Below are 12,653 nucleotides of genomic sequence, written 5' to 3' on the forward strand. Positions count from 1 at the left end.
TAACCAAGAGTTCACTTACGTTACGTTTTCTAGCGGATAAGAGATTTTCATTTATATCACCACCAACAGCAACCATGGACAACATGCCAAGAGCGCTTTCAACGCTATTATCTAACCGAGTCCAAAAGTCCAATGAATTATACTCTGGTCAGTATACTGTACATAGTAGCAGCGAATTTTGTGGTAAATACATCTGTATCCAAATTGTTTCATCGTAGATATTTTCAAGCTCTGGAATTCTCTTAAAAACAGACTTTTATTAACATAAACTAATAAACCACCCAAAACATATTTCTGTCTTTGCGAACTGCCTCGTGGAAGTTTTCAAAGATTAGCGTTTCAGTTTTAATACTGTCGTCCAAGTGCGTTTCCGTGAAACAAACAACGTTGTGATCTGATAAGAATTCACTCAAATAAGAAAGCTTGTTACGTACACTTCTAGTTTTTAGATGGAAAACAGACAATGAATGGTCACCGACAGTGTTGTCATGGGTCAGTGGCCCTGGGTTGGGTTGCACGACCCCAGCAATCAATAATAACAATAGTAACGCAAAGATTACGTTAACATTACCAGCTTGTGACTGAAGACAACAGACAGTAAGAAACATCGTGCATGCTTTCCATTCGTTACAGAAGATCTCAAACATTATCCTCAATTCACGTACAAAGAGCGTTACATTATCAAGCGAACGATGCGCATAAAGGACGCTCTTGAATCTAACCTGTATTCTAAAGTTTACACAATTAAAGACTCTAATCACCTCACGGTGTTGCATAATATCACTACCCATGTAAGTACAGTGAGAATAATATAAACTCAGATAAAATTAGATAAAAATATGACATTATGTGATTAAACAAACATTGCACTGTTATTTCGTGTTGTCGAGAACAAATGTTAAACTTGAGTGTGATCACAACATATTCGGGTAGACAGAACGAATACGGATAAGTACACTTTCACAGATAGCTGATCATAGTTGAAGAAGGGATCTGATAAAGGCAGAAGAAAGAAGCTTGTACAGTATGATAGAGATAGAGTTAGAGAGGAGGAATCTAAGTATCAAGGGATTCATAACAATACAAAAAACTATCCAACAGCCAATGACACATAGAACAAGGGCCATAAGACATTAAATCATCATTGTGGAGATCAACAGTTTCGCATATACATATTTACAATGTGTCTACTTACAGGATATGTACAATTGAGTGGATAATACATTTAGTACAGTCGTATATTATCCAGGTGATCCAATTACGTTCTGTTTATATCTGACCGGTTCGGCCTCGCATGAGATCACATGAGTTGCTCCCTCCGGCTGTTCTAGGATGTAAGTTCGTCCATCACGTGTCCATGTCGCCTCAATCTTATGTCTTTTCATCAAGTCTCTTGTGCACTTGAAACGTTTGCTCCTGCGTTGCGTAAGATCTTCATTTATGTACACATTGGGATATTTTGTTCTCAGTTTTGACCTGTTGATAATTACTTGTCGTTTATCCCAGTAGGACACAAATTTGACTATAATATCGCGTCTTTTCTCCGAATGCTTCCTGCCGATTCGGTGACCCCTGTCGATGTCCGAGATACGGATGTCTGGATGCACAGTTTGCAACACTTCTGTTACCAGTTCGTCTGTATTTTCTCCCTCGTTTTCAGTTATGCCTGCAATTCTGACCGAATTTCTTCTGCTATACTGTTCTAAATCATCCGTTTTCTGCGTAACTTCTTTTCTAAGCAGTACAATCTCTGCTTTGAGGGGTTCGATCTCGCCTTTCAGTTTAGAGATTTCGGCTTGGAGAGGTTGCACAACAGATTTAAAATGCTCAGTTATGAGATCAGCAGCGATCTTCATAAATGCTTGCTGAAATTTCTCTTGTAACTGAGGCAGCATTAACGCACTAGAGAGTTTCGATGTTAATACATCTGTTGATGCATCATTGATGAATTGGAACACTGAGGTAGACAGAAACGGGGGTGTTTTATCAGCATTTGGTGTAATAGTTCTGTCAGTACCTGGGCTTGCGGTAGCTGCTGTCTGTTTAGGCGTACTTGCTCATGTTGGTGACAACGCACTAAAGCTGTGTTCCGGTGGGGCCTGAAAGAATAGTGCCGGCTGTAACAGCGGTTTTGATGACTTAGGCGGCTGATGTTCTACAGGTGACGTCTGTTGCCATTTCTCACTTGCCGAGCGCGAGCGTGGTGTCTTTGAATCATTTGTCCGTTGTTTTCCCGTCGTCATGGCGAAAACCAGTTCAGCTGTAGAGTATATCCAGCAGATAAGTTGCAAATCACAATAGACACTAGTGAAACATATGGGAGTATGGATTTTCGCCGATCGCTTGCCATGGGTAAAGTTATCCACAACTTAGTGGGAGCTCACTCACACACGTCTACCCGTTGCCGCCATTTGGCATCTGTCCAGTACGGCAGGTTTGTCAATACCTGCATAACATGTCTGCCCCCTACGTGGCTTGTACATTTATCATTAGCTCTACTATCCAGCACGTTGTCTTAACCGGATTGTTTCTTCAGTCCCGGTGAGTGCCGGTTTAGACAGCTTCCAGTTGTGTCAGAAACCCCGGTCATACCACCAACTGGGATGACACTGACATTATTGCCGTCAACATCAGCAATTGATTGGGAAAGAAAGAAGGAGGCCGCCTGGATCCACTTACCGAATGCGCAGTTTATAAAATCTTAACTTATCAGTGTATATGTTTTACCATGTGTGTTTTCATATATTTGTGTCCCTATCAATTCCATTCTCATAAGTGGCTTCCAGTCAATCCTGTCATGTATATCCAACCATTCTCGTTGTATAAACACTCTGTAGATCCATTGCATATATAAAGGAAGGGATATAAAAAAATCAAATTACCGCCAGGACTTTATTGAGAAATTATGTTGAAAATTTTAACATCGGTGATCCTCATCTAGTTAATGGACCTGAAACTACTTACTTCACTGTGTTCAATCTTCTGGTAGTTGATCCTAAAAGCCGGTACCCCATGCTTGCAGAAGACTGCTTCATGCAGTGCTATCAGGTTTTTGCAGTTGAAAGGTTGCATTGTCTGGCAGATTCAAGAGATGAAATCTGTTTGTGGTGAAGATAGCCCATCTTATGATACTGTTGCGAGGTGGAAAATGAATTTTCAAACCGATTATATGTCCCTGACAGATGAGCTAAGATGCGGACTCCTTTTTTACGAAACCAGTAAGGTCACTGAAATGGCAGAGTGTTCGTTTTCCATTAGTGAGTCTATTAACGCCGTCTGCACTGAATCAAGAGAGGTTGGGAGAAATGTGTCACTCTGGATGGTGACTATGTAGAGAAGTCTCAAGGACAAGAAATTCAAAATAAAGTTTCAACCTGGAAAACGTCTAGGTGACAACTAGAACTTTTTGATACCCCTCATACTAACTCTTTAACTTTGTACATCTCAATCAAAACATATCACTTCATATCCTTGATCGCTGTACATCTCAATCAAAACATATCACTTCATATCCTTGATCTCTGCACATCGCAGTCAAAACATATCATCTCAAACTCTTGTTCTCTGTAATTTCAATCAAAACATATCACTCCATATCCTTGATCTCTGTACATTTCAATCTATAACAGTATTTCCTTGGCTTCCTGTACATACTATTTATATTGTGCTCGTAATCATATTCTGTCATTCACCTGCTGAAGGGACAAGAAGTAGCCCAGAAACATCTTTTTGTAATTATCAAAGAAATTATAAATCCATACCATTCGTAATCATGACATAAATGGGTAGATGGCGGTACGCACTCTAGAAGGACTGGATGACAGGCTCAGGGTTTATTTGAATAGCGAGTAGAGTATCGTGTTGGGGTCGTAATACAACATACTGTACTTATGCGCACCCATCTGCCTGTCAACCCCACAACCCATGTGGCTGCATAGATGATTAGACATACAAAAACAACAGCAACAATAAAAGAAGAAGAAACGGAAAAGGAACAAAAACCCAAACATTACAGCTTTACAGAAGATCTCTCACGGACATACTTCACACCAGACAAAAGACTTGATCTTTCACGCCTGCTTCGGTTGCCTAATTCCATACAAAGGCGTCTAACAGGATCACACATACGAGCTCAAGCCAAATCACATTTTACTGGGTCTAATACCAGACAACAACTACGAATTAACTAATACATATCCACATTCCTTACTTTACACCAGTCAACAACTACGAAGTAACTAACACATACCCAGATCCCTTACCTTACACTACACAACAACTACGAAGTAACTAACACATACCCACATTCCTTACCTTACACCAGACAACAACTACGAAGTAACTAATACATACCCACATTCCTTACCTTACACCAGACAACAACTACGAAGTAACTAATACATACACAGATCCCTTACCTTACACTAGACAACAACTACGAAGTAACTAACACATACCCACATTCCTTACCTTACACTAGACTACAACCACGAAGTAACTAATACATACCCAGGTTCCTTACCTTACACCAGACAACAACTACGAAGTAACTAACACATACCCAGATCCCTTACCTTACACCAGACAACAACTACGAAGTAACTAACACATACTCAGATCCCTTACCTTACACCAGACAACAACTACGAAGTAACTAATACATACTCAGATCCTTTACCTTACACCAGACAACAACTACGAAGTAAGAAACACATACCCAGATCCCTTGCCTTACACTAGACAACACCTACGAAGTAACTAATACATACTCAGATCCCTTACCTTACACCAGACAACAACTACGAAGTAACTAACACATACCCAGATCCCTTACCTTACACCAGACAACAACTACGAAGTAACTAACACATACTCAGATGCCTTACCTTACACCAGACAACAACTACGAAGTAACTAATACATACTCAGATCCTTTACCTTACACCAGACAACAACTACGAAGTAACTAACACATACCCAGATCCCTTACCTTACACTAGACAACACCTACGAAGTAACTAATACATACTCAGATCCCTTACCTTACACCAGACAACAACTACGAAGTAACTAACACATACCCAGATCCCTTACCTTACACCAGACAACAACTACGAAGTAACTAACACATACTCAGATCCCTTACCTTACACCAGACTACAACCACGAAGTAACTAATACATACCCAGATTCTTTACCTTACACTAGACTACAACCACGAAGTAACTAATACATACCCAGGTTCCTTACCTTACACCAGACAACAACCACGAAGTAACTAATACATACACAGATTCCCTACCCTACACTAGACAACACCTACAAAGTGACTAATACATACACAGGTTGCTTACCTTACACCAGACAACACCTACGAAGTAACTAACACATACCCAGATCCCTTACCTTACACCAGACAACAACTACGAAGTAACTAACACATACTCAGATCCCTTACCTTACACCAGACAACAACTACGAAGTAACTAATACATACTCAGATCCTTTACCTTACACCAGACAACAACTACGAAGTAAGTAACACATACCCAGATCCCTTGCCTTACACTAGACAACACCTACGAAGTAACTAATACATACTCAGATCCCTTACCTTACACCAGACAACAACTACGAAGTAACTAACACATACCCAGATCCCTTACCTTACACCAGACAACAACTACGAAGTAACTAACACATACTCAGATGCCTTACCTTACACCAGACAACAACTACGAAGTAACTAATACATACTCAGATCCTTTACCTTACACCAGACAACAACTACGAAGTAACTAACACATACCCAGATCCCTTACCTTACACTAGACAACACCTACGAAGTAACTAATACATACTCAGATCCCTTACCTTACACCAGACAACAACTACGAAGTAACTAACACATACCCAGATCCCTTACCTTACACCAGACAACAACTACGAAGTAACTAACACATACTCAGATCCCTTACCTTACACCAGACTACAACCACGAAGTAACTAATACATACCCAGATTCTTTACCTTACACTAGACTACAACCACGAAGTAACTAATACATACCCAGGTTCCTTACCTTACACCAGACAACAACCACGAAGTAACTAATACATACACAGATTCCCTACCCTACACTAGACAACACCTACAAAGTGACTAATACATACACAGGTTGCTTACCTTACACCAGACAACACCTACGAAGTAACTAATACATACACAGATTCCTTACCTTACACTAGACAACAACTACGAAGTAACTAATACATACCCAGGTTCCTTACCTTACACCAGAGAACAACTACGAAGTAACTAATACATACCCACCTTCCTTACCTTACACCACACAACAACTACGAAGTAACTAATACATACCCACCTTCCTTACCTTACACCAGACAACAACCACGAAGTAACTAATACATACCCACATTCCTTACCTTACACTACACAACAACTACGAAGTAAGTAACACATACCCAGATTCCTTACCTTACACCAGACAACAACCACGAAGTAACTAATACATACCCAGATTCCTTACGTTACACTACACAACAACTACGAAGTAACTAATACATACCCAGATTCCATACCTTACACCACACAACAACTACGAAGTAACTAATAGATACACAGATTCCTTACCTTACACCACACAACAACCACGAAGTAACTAATCATAGTACATACCCAGATTCCTTACCTTACACTACACAACAACTACGAAGTAACTAATACATACCCACATTCCTTACCTTACACCAGAGAACAACTACGAAGTAACTAATACATACCCACATTCCTTACCTTACACCACACAACAACTACGAAGTAACTAATACATACCCACATTCCTTACCTTACACTAGACAACAACTACGAAGTAACTAATACATACTCAGATCCTTTACCTTACACCAGACAACAACTACGAAGTAACTAACACATACCCAGATCCCTTGCCTTACACTAGACAACACCTACGAAGTAACTAATACATACTCAGATCCCTTACCTTACACCAGACAACAACTACGAAGTAACTAACACATACCCAGATCCCTTACCTTACACCAGACAACAACTACGAAGTAACTAACACATACTCAGATCCCTTACCTTACACCAGACAACAACTACGAAGTAACTAGTACATACTCAGATCCTTTACCTTACACCAGACAACAACTACGAAGTAACTAACACATACCCAGATCCCTTACCTTACACTAGACAACACCTACGAAGTAACTAATACATACTCAGATCCCTTACCTTACACCAGACAACAACTACGAAGTAACTAACACATACCCAGATCCCTTACCTTACACCAGACAACAACTACGAAGTAACTAACACATACTCAGATCCCTTACCTTACACCAGACTACAACCACGAAGTAACTAATACATACCCAGATTCTTTACCTTACACTAGACTACAACCACGAAGTAACTAATACATACCCAGGTTCCTTACCTTACACCAGACAACAACCACGAAGTAACTAACACATACACAGATTCCCTACCCTACACTAGACAACACCTACAAAGTGACTAATACATACACAGGTTGCTTACCTTACACCAGACAACACCTACGAAGTAACTAATACATACACAGATTCCTTACCTTACACTAGACAACAACTACGAAGTAACTAATACATACCCAGGTTCCTTACCTTACACCAGAGAACAACTACGAAGTAACTAATACATACCCACCTTCCTTACCTTACACCACACAACAACTACGAAGTAACTAATACATACACAGATCCCTTTCCTTACACTAGACAACAACTACGAAGTAACTAACACATACCCACATTCCTTACCTTACACTAGACTACAACCACGAAGTAACTAATACATACCCAGGTTCCTTACCTTACACCAGACAACAACTACGAAGTAACTAACACATACCCAGATCCCTTACCTTACACCAGACAACAACTACGAAGTAACTAACACATACTCAGATCCCTTACCTTACACCAGACAACAACTACGAAGTAACTAATACATACTCAGATCCTTTACCTTACACCAGACAACAACTACGAAGTAAGTAACACATACCCAGATCCCTTGCCTTACACTAGACAACACCTACGAAGTAACTAATACATACTCAGATCCCATACCTTACACCAGACAACAACTACGAAGTAACTAACACATACCCAGATCCCTTACCTTACACCAGACAACAACTACGAAGTAACTAACACATACTCAGATGCCTTACCTTACACCAGACAACAACTACGAAGTAACTAATACATACTCAGATCCTTTACCTTACACCAGACAACAACTGCGAAGTAACTAACACATACCCAGATCCCTTACCTTACACTAGACAACACCTACGAAGTAACTAATGCATACTCAGATCCCTTACCTTACACCAGACAACAACTACGAAGTAACTAACACATACCCAGATCCCTTACCTTACACCAGACAACAACTACGAAGTAACTAACACATACTCAGATCCCTTACCTTACACCAGACTACAACCACGAAGTAACTAATACATACCCAGATTCTTTACCTTACACTAGACTACAACCACGAAGTAACTAATACATACCCAGGTTCCTTACCTTACACCAGACAACAACCACGAAGTAACTAATACATACACAGATTCCCTACCCTACACTAGACAACACCTACAAAGTGACTAATACATACACAGGTTGCTTACCTTACACCAGACAACACCTACGAAGTAACTAATACATACACAGATTCCTTACCTTACACTAGACAACAACTACGAAGTAACTAATACATACCCAGGTTCCTTACCTTACACCAGAGAACAACTACGAAGTAACTAATACATACCCACCTTCCTTACCTTACACCACACAACAACTACGAAGTAACTAATACATACCCACCTTCCTTACCTTACACCAGACAACAACCACGAAGTAACTAATACATACCCACATTCCTTACCTTACACTACACAACAACTACGAAGTAAGTAACACATACCCAGATTCCTTACCTTACACCAGAGAACAACCACGAAGTAACTAATACATACCCAGATTCCTTACGTTACACTACACAACAACTACGAAGTAACTAATACATACCCAGATTCCTTACCTTACACCACACAACAACTACGAAGTAACTAATACATACGCAGATTCCGTACCTTACACCAGACAACAACTACGAAGTAACTAATAGATACCCACATTCCTTACCTTACACTACACAACAACTACGAAGTAACTAATACATACACAGATTCCTTACCTTACACCACACAACAACCACGAAGTAACTAATCATAGTACATACCCAGATTCCTTACCTTACACTACACAACAACTACGAAGTAACTAATACATACCCACATTCCTTACCTTACACCAGAGAACAACTACGAAGTAACTAATACATACCCACATTCCTTACCTTACACCACACAACAACTACGAAGTAACTCATACATACCCACATTCCTTACCTTACACTAGACAACACCTACGAAGTAACTAATACATACTCAGATCCCTTACCTTACACCAGACAACAACTACGAAGTAACTAATACATACTCAGATCCTTTACCTTACACCAGACAACAACTACGAAGTAACTAACACATACCCAGATCCCTTACCTTACACTAGACAACACCTACGAAGTAACTAATACATACTCAGATCCCTTACCTTACACCAGACAACAACTACGAAGTAACTAACACATACCCAGATCCCTTACCTTACACCAGACAACAACTACGAAGTAACTAATACATACCCACATTCCTTACCTTACACCAGACAACAACTACGAAGTAACTAATACATACACAGATCCCTTACCTTACACTAGACAACAACTACGAAGTAACTAACACATACCCACATTCCTTACCTTACACTAGACTACAACCACGAAGTAACTAATACATACCCAGGTTCCTTACCTTACACCAGACAACAACTACGAAGTAACTAACACATACCCAGATCCCTTACCTTACACCAGACAACAACTACGAAGTAACTAACACATACTCAGATCCCTTACCTTACACCAGACAACAACTACGAAGTAACTAATACATACTCAGATCCTTTACCTTACACCAGACAACAACTACGAAGTAACTAACACATACCCAGATCCCTTGCCTTACACTAGACAACACCTACGAAGTAACTAATACATACTCAGATCCCTTACCTTACACCAGACAACAACTACGAAGTAACTAACACATACCCAGATCCCTTACCTTACACCAGACAACAACTACGAAGTAACTAACACATACTCAGATCCCTTACCTTACACCAGACAACAACTACGAAGTAACTAGTACATACTCAGATCCTTTACCTTACACCAGACAACAACTACGAAGTAACTAACACATACCCAGATCCCTTACCTTACACTAGACAACACCTACGAAGTAACTAATACATACTCAGATCCCTTACCTTACACCAGACAACAACTACGAAGTAACTAACACATACCCAGATCCCTTACCTTACACCAGACAACAACTACGAAGTAACTAACACATACTCAGATCCCTTACCTTACACCAGACTACAACCACGAAGTAACTAATACATACCCAGATTCTTTACCTTACACTAGACTACAACCACGAAGTAACTAATACATACCCAGGTTCCTTACCTTACACCAGACAACAACCACGAAGTAACTAATACATACACAGATTCCCTACCCTACACTAGACAACACCTACAAAGTGACTAATACATACACAGGTTGCTTACCTTACACCAGACAACACCTAAGAAGTAACTAATACATACACAGATTCCTTACCTTACACTAGACAACAACTACGAAGTAACTAATACATACCCAGGTTCCTTACCTTACACCAGAGAACAACTACGAAGTAACTAATACATACCCACCTTCCCTACCTTACACCACACAACAACTACGAAGTAACTAATACATACCCACCTTCCTTACCTTACACCAGACAACAACCACGAAGTAACTAATACATACCCACATTCCTTACCTTACACTACACAACAACTACGAAGTAAGTAACACATACCCAGATTCCTTACCTTACACCAGACAACAACCACGAAGTAACTAATACATACCCAGATTCCTTACGTTACACTACACAACAACTACGAAGTAACTAATACATACCCAGATTCCTTACCTTACACCACACAACAACTACGAAGTAACTAATACATACGCAGATTCCTTACCTTACACCAGACAACAACTACGAAGTAACTAATAGATACCCACATTCCTTACCTTACACTACACAACAACTACGAAGTAACTAATACATACACAGATTCCTTACCTTACACCACACAACAACCACGAAGTAACTAATCATAGTACATACCCAGATTCCTTACCTTACACTACACAACAACTACGAAGTAACTAATACATACCCACATTCCTTACCTTACACCAGAGAACAACTACGAAGTAACTAATACATACCCACATTCCTTACCTTACACCACACAACAACTACGAAGTAACTAATACATACCCACATTCCTTACCTTACACTAGACAACAACTACGAAGTAACTAATACATACTCAGATCCTTTACCTTACACCAGACAACAACTACGAAGTAACTAACACATACCCAGATCCCTTGCCTTACACTAGACAACACCTACGAAGTAACTAATACATACTCAGATCCCTTACCTTACACCAGACAACAACTACGAAGTAACTAACACATACCCAGATCCCTTACCTTACACCAGACAACAACTACGAAGTAACTAACACATACTCAGATCCCTTACCTTACACCAGACAACAACTACGAAGTAACTAGTACATACTCAGATCCTTTACCTTACACCAGACAACAACTACGAAGTAACTAACACATACCCAGATCCCTTACCTTACACTAGACAACACCTACGAAGTAACTAATACATACTCAGATCCCTTACCTTACACCAGACAACAACTACGAAGTAACTAACACATACCCAGATCCCTTACCTTACACCAGACAACAACTACGAAGTAACTAACACATACTCAGATCCCTTACCTTACACCAGACTACAACCACGAAGTAACTAATACATACCCAGATTCTTTACCTTACACTAGACTACAACCACGAAGTAACTAATACATACCCAGGTTCCTTACCTTACACCAGACAACAACCACGAAGTAACTAATACATACACAGATTCCCTACCCTACACTAGACAACACCTACAAAGTGACTAATACATACACAGGTTGCTTACCTTACACCAGACAACACCTACGAAGTAACTAATACATACACAGATTCCTTACCTTACACTAGACAACAACTACGAAGTAACTAATACATACCCAGGTTCCTTACCTTACACCAGAGAACAACTACGAAGTAACTAATACATACCCACCTTCCTTACCTTACACCACACAACAACTACGAAGTAACTAATACATACACAGATCCCTTACCTTACACTAGACAACAACTACGAAGTAACTAACACATACCCACATTCCTTACCTTACACTAGACTACAACCACGAAGTAACTAATACATACCCAGGTTCCTTACC

This window comes from Haliotis asinina, chromosome 4, assembly GCF_037392515.1.
Source record: "Haliotis asinina isolate JCU_RB_2024 chromosome 4, JCU_Hal_asi_v2, whole genome shotgun sequence".
NCBI lineage: Eukaryota > Metazoa > Mollusca > Gastropoda > Lepetellida > Haliotidae > Haliotis > Haliotis asinina.